The sequence below is a fragment of the Mastomys coucha genome, unplaced genomic scaffold (assembly GCF_008632895.1).
Source record: "Mastomys coucha isolate ucsf_1 unplaced genomic scaffold, UCSF_Mcou_1 pScaffold20, whole genome shotgun sequence".
NCBI lineage: Eukaryota > Metazoa > Chordata > Mammalia > Rodentia > Muridae > Mastomys > Mastomys coucha.
The window spans coordinates 129,286,890-129,296,976 of record NW_022196903.1 but is presented as its reverse complement, the minus strand read 5'-3'; the positions used below and the strand labels follow the sequence as shown (position 1 = coordinate 129,296,976).

At 45.5% G+C, this 10,087-nt stretch overlaps 1 long non-coding RNA gene across 1 annotated transcript; it reads right to left on the bottom strand.

The window, feature by feature from the left end:
* Positions 1 to 1,709: 1,709 nt before the first annotated feature.
* On the bottom strand, positions 1,710 to 5,093 carry LOC116098402. Its single transcript, XR_004121828.1, has 2 exons — positions 4,866 to 5,093; positions 1,710 to 2,091 (listed from the first exon to the last, which is right to left on the bottom strand). It is a non-coding gene; the product is annotated as an uncharacterized LOC116098402 (long non-coding RNA).
* Between the last annotated feature and the right edge of the window lie 4,994 nt (positions 5,094 to 10,087).

Genomic DNA, 10,087 nt, shown 5'->3' with positions numbered 1-10,087 from the left:
CTCAGGTTCCACCCTCGCTTTAGGCCTTTGGACACCTCAGTAGATGGTGCCATAAATGTCTCTGCTGTGGAAAAAACACTTGCCAATACCACACTTCTAATAATGCCAGATCTGCCCTGCAGGGACCAGAAGAAATTCAGATCATACAGGAAAATGAGGAAGCCAGCCAGTGGGGGAGAGGTGCAGGGGAACGCCTATGCCAGTCAAAGGATGGGAACCTGCAGCAGCTGGGTGCCGTGTCTCCTGGCATTGACTCGTTCGGGAGTTGTTGACAGTCCAATTCTAATCACGAGTCTGCCTGTATGTATCACATGGGACTTCATCAGTAAGCCCTAACAAACCCAGAATGTACCCAACCCCCCCCTCCCCCGGCTGAGAACTGCCCTCCCAGGTTTCCCTAGGCTCCTGATATTTCAATGTCAGCCAATTTCTCCTTCATCTGAAACTGAAATGCTTCTATCATCTTATTCATTTCATTTGCTCAATGGATGTTGACTCCGTATGTAGGGCATACCAGCCAATAAGATTGATTCTGCAAAACTGGAGAAGAAAGACATCATAGAACCAATCAGGAGAGGTACGCTTGCTGCTTGCTAACATTGATTTAATCTCATCTCAAGAACCTTTTTTTTTTTTTTTGCAAGTACTAGGAGTTTAACTTATCTACCGTGAGCTACAGTCCCAGCCTGATCAGAACCATTTTTATCTGCCCTTAAGTCATAACCCCCCCTCCCTAAGACATCTTCTCTTTACCTTAAAACCACCGTAAGTCTGCAAGACTATTCTGGTTGCACCCCACTCTATAATCATTATTACACCTAATAAAAGGAAATGCCTTCTGCTGAGCTCCCTCTAGAGGTTGAACCCGAGAGAAACAACTTCCAAAGGTTTAGGATGGCTCATAGTCTCAGGGTTGTCATGGTAGGGGGCCCTACACCATGCCTATGGAGCCAGCTACACATGGACCGACCCAGGAGGGCAGTGGGACAGGAGACAGGAAGGACACAGCCCTCAATCAGTAACTTCAATACCCTAAAAGACAGAGAGCTGTAACAGGTGCACTTTTTCTGCTATCTCAGCTATTAAAGGTTTGTTCTAGAGGGTTCTATTCAGCTGGTTCAGGCAAGTGTTGTGTGTGTGTATGAAATATGTGTTGCAATTATAAAGCTGAGGATGTCCAAATATCATCTTTTTAGGAAATAATTCTGTTCTTTTAAGAAAGGGATGGAATATATCAATGAGGAAGATCAGCAAACGTTAAAAGTCCAGACGCTACCATGAGAAGAGCCAATGGCGTTTATGGTTTGGACAGGAAGTAGCCCTAGAAGTCTCGTGTTGGAGGCTTGATTTCCAAGCTGGCAATGCTCCTGAGTGGCGACTGGATCACGAGGGACCCACTGACAAGTTCACAGCTGTGTGAGTGACCAGGGGGGTGGGCCTAGAAGGAAGTGGCTCACTAAGAGGTATTTTTCTTCAAAGAAACCCCAGTGCCCAGTCCCTTTGGTGTTTATGCTTCCTGGCAGCCATGAGGTGAGCACCCTCCTGTCACCTGCTCCCCCTACTGCGATATCCTGCCCTGCATCACACCCACAGAGCCAGCTAAATGTGGCCCGACAACTCTGAGACTATGGGCCATATTAAACCTTTCTACTTGTAAAGTTGTTTCCCTCGGGTCTCATGTGTCGCAGTGTCGAAAAACAAGCACAATGTTTTGAAGCCTTTTTTAAAATGTTTATTCTGCAGGTATGAGGACATATAACCATCTGACTTGAGAGGTGTTGAATAGATGCTTCCTCTGGATTGAGACAGGAAGGAGTCTCAGAGGAATCTCACAACTTACAAGACACATGTGGGCCCCTTCACAACAGTATATGAGGAGAAAACAACTGCTGGGAAGAGGAGCTGCCTGCAAGTTGTGCAGGGAGCTCCAGGGACGCATCTGTCATCAGTCTTCACGTGTGGGGAGGACCTTTTGGCTGTGCAGCTGACACACGCTCCTGTAAGTCACCAAGTCACCCCAGGAAGCGAAACTTGGTGGAGTAGTTTCTCTGCTCTGTCATTGGTCCTCAGTCTGGGATTTGTTCGTCTGCCCTAGAAAAAGGCATATCATGGTAAGATGTGGTGAATATGTTCCTAAAATAGTGACAACTATTGTTTAATGTCACTGTGAGAAAAAAAATGATTTTACTTTATCTTTTAATTTTAGTTTTCAGAGTTGATGGATCTGCGATGTATGCTTGTGAGCTAACTAGCAATGACAAAGACTGCCCTTGAAACTAGGTTTGGGTGGAAAGGGGGGTGTTTTTAAAATAGTTATTTTATAATATATTATATATACATATAATATATATATACCTAGATATAATATATTATACATACATATAGACATGTGTGTATATATATGTGTATATATATGTTTGCATATATATGTGTGTGAGAGAGGTATACATATACATACATATATATATTGACCCAAACACTGCCCTTTAACACACCCAGTCGGATTTGGAATTTTTTGAAAATTTCAATAAACTGAATGGTAGAGAAGAAATATGCAGCTAGCACCAGGTGAAATGACCTGTCATCTTTTTCATTTCCCTCATCTGTGTCCCCACATGGTTAGAATACATATGAAGAAAACTGAGCCTTAGATTTAGAAACAACTAAAGACTAGTGCCTGGGTTAGTAAAATAGCACCTGGCCCTCTCACTGAAGGATTGTCATTCTTCACTCCAGAGTGTCTGTAGGTATTGATTTTCACCCTTGTGCTTCCAGAGCAGCCATTTTTCACTGTCTACCTCCCAGAAGCCCTCCGCCGGAAAGCCACTGCACCTCGAGTTTCTCACACCAGCCCCTGAGGAACTAGAGACAAAGAATGATCTCATTGAGTTTCCCCAGACAATGAGCTTTCAGGATCCACCGAGAGCCTAGTTTTCCTCTTTTGGGTCACATGTGGTCTGGTAGAAATCCCTTTCCATTATCATTTTCCTCCCCTCATGTCCAATTTGGCTTATTCAGTCAGCAATCATGGAACTTTCTAGACTGCCTGTGGTGAAGCTATTTGAAGAGTCAACTCAACTTTATGTGTGAAAATAGCAACCCAGCTTCCAGTCCCTGCGCTCCATGCATTCTAGAGATGCCCTGATTTGCTCCCCAGGTCATTATCATCCACAAATGAAGTCTATTTCCCTTGAAACTCATTTAACATAGGGACTCAGTAGAACCATTGTGCTCAAAGAAGCTTCGGAAACTGTCTAGTACAACCTGCATCTCTGACTTACATGTCTAAAGCTAGATTTAAAAATGGGTTTCTTCCTCAGTAAAAACTTCACCATCTTGATAGAGATTTGCAGAGTTAATGATGGAGATTTGGATGAAGAGAGGCTCAAAGTCTGCAAGAGACATTGCTGGCCTTAATTAGCAATGGCTCCTGAGGCAGGTAGAACTCCCTGGAGAAAACGATTGTCTCTTGAACACATTGCACACCATTCCTCCATCCCAGGCTGCCACCTCCCCTTACAAAACCCTGTCAGAGTAAGATTGGCAACAAGGCAGCTGGATCCCACAGTCCTTTTTATCTTTTATCACAGACCCTACTTTTCCATCTCTTTAATCATCACTGTGTTCTTGTTTGTCCAGGCACTCCAATTTCTTCATCTCCCTTTGAACAGCGGTGACCAACACCGAAGAGTGAGCTCTAACTCAGACTATAACCTGGCTGATTCAGAGTATAAAGGGGAGGGAGCCTCTCATCTTTGTTTCTTCATAACCCCCTGGGATCATGGGAACTTTCTCACCACAGCTTTTGACTAAGCTCCAGGTCAGGTGTGTAGACACCATCCCAGGATTGATGTATACACGTCAGTCCTCTCATCCATGAGAGGTTCAATGTCAAAGAAAATTGCCCAAAAGAAGTCTCTGCTAGGGTGGGGAGGAGTAAGAAGTTTAGACAAAAGCAAAGGATGCTTTTAAAATATTTTTAAAACAAAACCAGATGTTAAAGCTGTTGGAAAGGAAAATCCAGTAAAAAGCAACATTTCTGAGAAGCAGATTTAAGCAGATTAGATATTTTAAACAAGCTTCGTGGGATACAAAGTTAAAAGTCCCAGTGTGTCCCAGATCCATGTCCTATCCTCCTACCACCCCTCCAGTTCCATGAGTATGGGATCTGAGTGGCAAGCAACAAACAGAAAATGAGATGCTGATTTGAGGAAGTTAAAACTGGCAACGAGGCAGCTGAATCCTGACAGATGTAAGGAAAATCATTCTCAAGAAAGGTGGCCTGGGGTAGGGAAGTGACTCCATGAGCAAAGGGTTTGCTGTCCAAATATAAGGACCTGAGTTCCAATCTCCAAGACTCAGGTAGAGCCAGACATAATAGCATACATTTGTAAACCCGGTGCTCTGATGGGAAGATGGGAGGTAGAGACAAGAGACTCCTTAGAGGCTTGGCAGTCAGCTAGCCTTGTGTGTGCCATCATAGAACCTGTCTCAAACAAGGACCAACATTAGAGATGTCCTCCATAGGTGTGTTATATGTATATCCCCTTACATACATGCATGCATACCCTCACATACACAATCACACACACACACACTCATATATACAATCACACACACTCATATACACAATCACACATACACACATACCACCACCACCACACCAAAAGAAGCAAAGGTAGCCCAAGATGACATGTGAGTCGTGAAAACCCTGCCTAGCTATAGAGAAAACAGTGATACCAGCCTCCTACCTAGCACCTGATAACTTCACTAACCCACGGGGCCACTTTGAGAAGGAATCTTTCACAGTCACCCCAGAACATTTTCAGATTCCATCCCAGTGCTGCCAGGGAGATCTTCCTCACCATGTCCAGCACCTCCAAGATGCTGTTTCAAAATGTGGAGGACTTGTCTGGACTCACAGCTTCAGAGCGTCAGTCCTAGGTGAGTTGTTCGCTTGGGGCATACCCTTGACCATCTTGGAAGTAGCCCATGGGAAAGCAAAGAAGCTCATCTGACAGCAGACAGGAATTAGAGGTGTGGACAGGGTCAGGACAGGACATCCGGAGCATGTCCCCATGGATGTGCTCCCCTCAACTGGTTCCCACCTCGTGCATTTCACCGTTTTCCAACAGTTCCGTCACACTTGGAGTCTATCCAGGGATAAACACATTGATAGGGCAGAGCCCTTAGGATCGGGTCTCCACCAAAAGACCTGAATCAGCCGGGAGCCAAGACCCCAACTGCATGAGCTTGCTGGGGGCGGCGGACATTTATCTGCAAAGCATGGCAAAGCCTGAGTGGCCAGCAGGTTCCCTGTGGACACACGCCTACACCTGAGCTTTCCTTTTGCTCTCGAGTTAATTCTTCCTCCGGCTTCCTCCTTTCATTTATGAGTCACCAATGGCTGGTTTTGTGCCGCCGTATATTACTTATTCTTATTTAATGTGGTGTTCGGGTGGTTTTACCTGCGTTTGTGACTGTGCACCAGATCGGTGCAGTGCCCATAGAGTCCAGAAGAATAAGTCAGATCCCTGGAATCTGGAGTTACAGATGGTGGTGAGCAGCTGTGTGGATGCTGGGAACTGAATCAGCCCTCTGGAAGAGCGGCCAGTGCTCTTAACCACTGAGCACGCATCCAGCCCCATCTTGCTGAATCATACCCAGTCTCAATCAGAGCTTCACTATTAACACTTTATGCCCCCATCCCACCTGCTTTGTCCAGTTGCTCCTCCTCTTTTTTTTTTTTTTTTTTTGGTTTTTCAAGACAGGGTTTCTCTGTGTAGCCCTGGCTGTCCTGGAACTCACTCTGTAGACCAGGCTGGCCTCGAACTCAGAAATCTGCCTGCCTCTGCCTCCCAAGTGCTGGGATTAAAGGCGTGCGCCACCACCGCCCGGCCCAGTTGCTCCTTTTTACCCCTCCCCCAAGCCCTTGCAGCAGAATCTCTGCAATTTCTTCTCTTCCAGAGGAGCTCATTCTATCCTCTGCCAAATTTATTCTCCCAGAATACATATTTCAACTCTTATCATCCTTTGCTCAAAAAAAAAGTTGTGTGTGTGTATGTGTGTTAAACAGATCTATGAAACCCAAGCCATGGACTACATAGCTAATAGTGACCTTGAACTCCTGATTCTCCTGCCTCTACATTCTGGGATTACAGGCATGCACCACCATGCCACAGTTTACATAGGGCTGGAAAGCAAATGTAGGGACTTATTTTAAATGAATGCCTCAGGGGCACAGCTTGAGAAGCAGAGCAAACTGTTCTAAAGCAGGGCCCATATCTGCTGACTTCTATGGAGCAGACAGCCACAGATGGTTCCACTGGCATTTGTGAGTGCACAGAATTATGTGTGTGCGTGCATGCCTGTGGAAATCAGAGGACAACTTTTGGGAGTTGGCTCTTACTTCACCATAGGTTCTGAGGGTTGAACTTGAGTCCTTTGGCTAGTACAGCAAGTGCCTTTTCTTGGGCTTCAATGCCATCCAGCTGTCCCAAATCTCCTAATTTTACCAGACAAGACAAAGCAAAATAAAAATGCATATTTCTTTTTATAAAGAGAACCTTGATTTGAACTTCATGATACTGACGATATTGCTTAAACACCAAGACAGAGAGATTCTCTTCCTTTCTCTCTGCAGCAATTGTATTTCTCTGGAAACGTTTGACTCTTCCCCACACACAGGAAATGCCACAAGGCACAGGTGAGAGCCATCACAACACCCAATCACATCACGCCCAGCACTTCATCCAGCATCTCTCCCAGGATAGTACTGACCACCTGTGGGTTGCCAGGCCTCATGCTGGTTGCTGAGGGTAAAGGAATGAGTGCTCACTTCCCTGCCCTGATAGGGTTTGCAGTCTAACTAGAGGTGCTGTGATTAAAACCACGGCTCAAACATTCTGCAACGGTTTGATGGGATATGAACATGGTGTTAGGTAAACACTGAGGCCCCAACAGGTCCAGGGTAGTCAGACCACCCTGTCAGCTCTAATGAGTGTTCTAAGGCCAGAGGAATTGGAGGCAGGTGCCAGGCAGCAGAGGGAGGAAGGACCTTCAGGGGGATTTTTAAAAAAAGCATACATCAGGAAATACCACCAAATAGTGTGTGTATTTTACCTCAAGGGTTGTGCTGATTAACTTTTGTGTGAACTTGCCGGGCGGTGGTGGCGCACGCCTTTAATCCCAGCACTCAGGAGGCAGAGGCAGGCGGATTTCTGAGTTCGAGGCCAGCCTGGTCTACAGAGTGAATTCCAGGACAGCCAGGGCTACACAGAGAAACCCTGTCTCGAAAAAAACAAAAAACAACAAAAAAAAACCTTTTGTGTGAACTTGATGTAAGCTAAGGTCACCTGGAAAGAGGGAACCTCAACTGAGAAAATGCCACCAACACATTGGCCTGCAGGCAAGTTTGTAGGGCATTTTCTTGATTAATTATTGATGTGGAAAAGCCTAGATCACTGTAGACAGGGCCATTTCTGAGCAGGTGGGCCTAAAAAGTAACAAAGCCAGGTGAGCAAGCCAGTGAGCAGCATCCCTCCATGGGCTCTGCCTCAGTTCCTGTCTCCAGATTCCTTACCTGAGTCCCCTCAGTGATGGACCTGAGATGCACAAGCCAAAGAGACCCTTCCCTCCCTAAGTGGCTGTGATGTTTACCACAGCATCAGAAAGCAATCTAAGACAAAGTTACAGTGAACATGGGACAAGAGGCAACGGTAGATGTGTTTAGGGCATGAATAACATCAAGGGGACCGTGAAAGATTAAAACCAGGTGACTGCACAGTCACGTTTGCATGTTAAGAAATGCTTTGCAGTCAAGTGGAAACAACTTATAGCAGTAGGTTCTGAAATGTTCAGCCACTTTAAATAACTGCTGTTCCAGACCTGAGCCAATGTTGTCGGCGCAGAGATTAGGAAAAAATAAGATGTGTATAGAAACACTTGGAAATTAGAATCAATGGCAATCAATTACTAGTCAGATGGGAAGAATGGGGGAGGGGGAGTCCTCTGGCTTGTCAGTCTGTTCCTAATGCAGAAGGAAGAAATCAGAGGGAAGGGACATAAGAACTTCAAAGGTCCAGCTGAACTGGTAGTTCTCAAAGGCCTGGATCCAGAGGGTAACCTGGGTCAAGATGCCCATGTTGAATCCATTGCAAGATGGGTGATCATTAATTTTATGAACTTCAAGCAAATCCCCTGTACAGAATGCAAAGACAAAATGACTAGAAGACTTAGAAGGGGATCGAGGCTGAAGTCTAAGAATATTCACCAGATGTGAAAGAAAGCTACTGTTGGTCAACCCTTAAGAAAACAATCGTGCTACGTATGGTGATGTACAACTTTAATCTCAATACTGTATTCTAGTAATCTAAGGCCCAAAGTTCCCTGCCCAATCACCCCTCGCCACGCCCACTACTAGGATGTTTCCTTGACATGTGAAATAGCAGACATACCAAGTACACAGTGTGCACATTCCTAGCCCAGAGGACAACCAACCGAGGAACACTCTTTTGCAGGAAGGGTAAGGGTAGACACTGGCCATGGGGCATGCTCATACATGAACCCTAAGTCCCTCAAACTGAAGAGGGAAACCGGGATATGAGCAATACAGAAGCTAAGCTGAGAGCCAGAGACAAACAACAGCTCTCGCCTGGGAACACCTCTCCTCTCCTAGAAGGCCAAGGACCTTGTGCATTTTATATTGGATTCAGATCTTCTTAATGTACTTAGACATATGGTATGTAGTCCTCTATTTGTGTTCCTTGTGTTCCTCAGGTGCACACAAGTCAGAACAGGGCTCAGTGGAAGCAGAAATAACCCACATATTGAGAGGCCTGCCAAAAAAGAGTTGACAAGAAGTAGAACTGTACTGGTTGGTTTTGTGTCAACTTGACACAGGCTGGAGTTATCACAGAGAAGGGAGTTTCAGTTGGGGAAGTGCCTCCATGAGATCCAGCTGTGGGGCATTTTCTCAATTAGTGTTCAAGGGGGTAGGGTCCCTTGTGGGTGATGCCATCCCTGGGCTGGAAGTCTTGGGTTCTATAAGAGAGCAGGCTGAGCAAGCCAGGAGAAGCCAGTAAGAAACATCACTCCATGGCCTCTGCATCAGCTCCTCCTTCCTGACCTGCTTGAGTTCCAGTCCTGGCTTCCCTTGTGATAAACAGCAATGTGGAAGTAAGCCAAATAAACCCTTTCCTCCCCAACTTGCTTCTTGGTCATGATGTTTGTGAAGGAATAGAAACCCTGACTAAGACAAGAACCTTCTTAAGGTAGAAGGAAGAGAGAGATTTTCATTTGTTTCCTTTGGCTTAAAGTATGAAGAATGTAAGCATGTTTGAACCTCAAGAGAACATGTCCAGGAGGAGAAAGGTGGGAGATGCAGGGAGAAAGGGGCAAGTCTAGGGATTATCCCTGAGAGCTAAGAGAACACAGGATAGTGGTGGTGGTGGCCGCACAGAGAAAAGAGCATCGAGCAGCCTCCTGAGGCAAGACAAGCAGCACTGGGAAACGAGAGGCCCAGGCCAAGGTCAGGGAACAGGTGCCTGAAACGAGCTTACACCAAACAATTAATAATTGTCTGCATGCAGCTTTTCTCTCCCTCTCCAGAGACTCTGACAAGTATGAAACACAATGAGATGGGCAGAATCTGAATTACCCCAGGGAAAGATATTAGTAGTCATTTCTGGTATGCTGTGCTGATATACATTCTGTAGCTTGGTTCCTGAGAAGAAATCTGCCCAAATGCTTTTAATGTTTTTTTAAGACAGGATGACTAAATGTCAGATTCATTAATGTCATCCAACTCACTCAACAAAGCAAGTGTTATAACTCTCAGGCTTAATGTCACAATAAGTAGTTATCTCAAGACCTATTGCAAAATACTCAAAGCAGGTACAATTTTGACTCACCTTAAAAACTGTAAAGATAAGAGCTGAGAGCTGTTGATTCATATCGCAACACTCAGGAGGTGGAGGCAGGAGGATCAGGAGTCCAGCCTCAGCTACGTAGTGAGTTGGAAGCCATCCTGGGCTATATGAGATGCTGTCTCAGAGAAGTATGTGTGTGTGTGTGTGTGTGTGTGTGT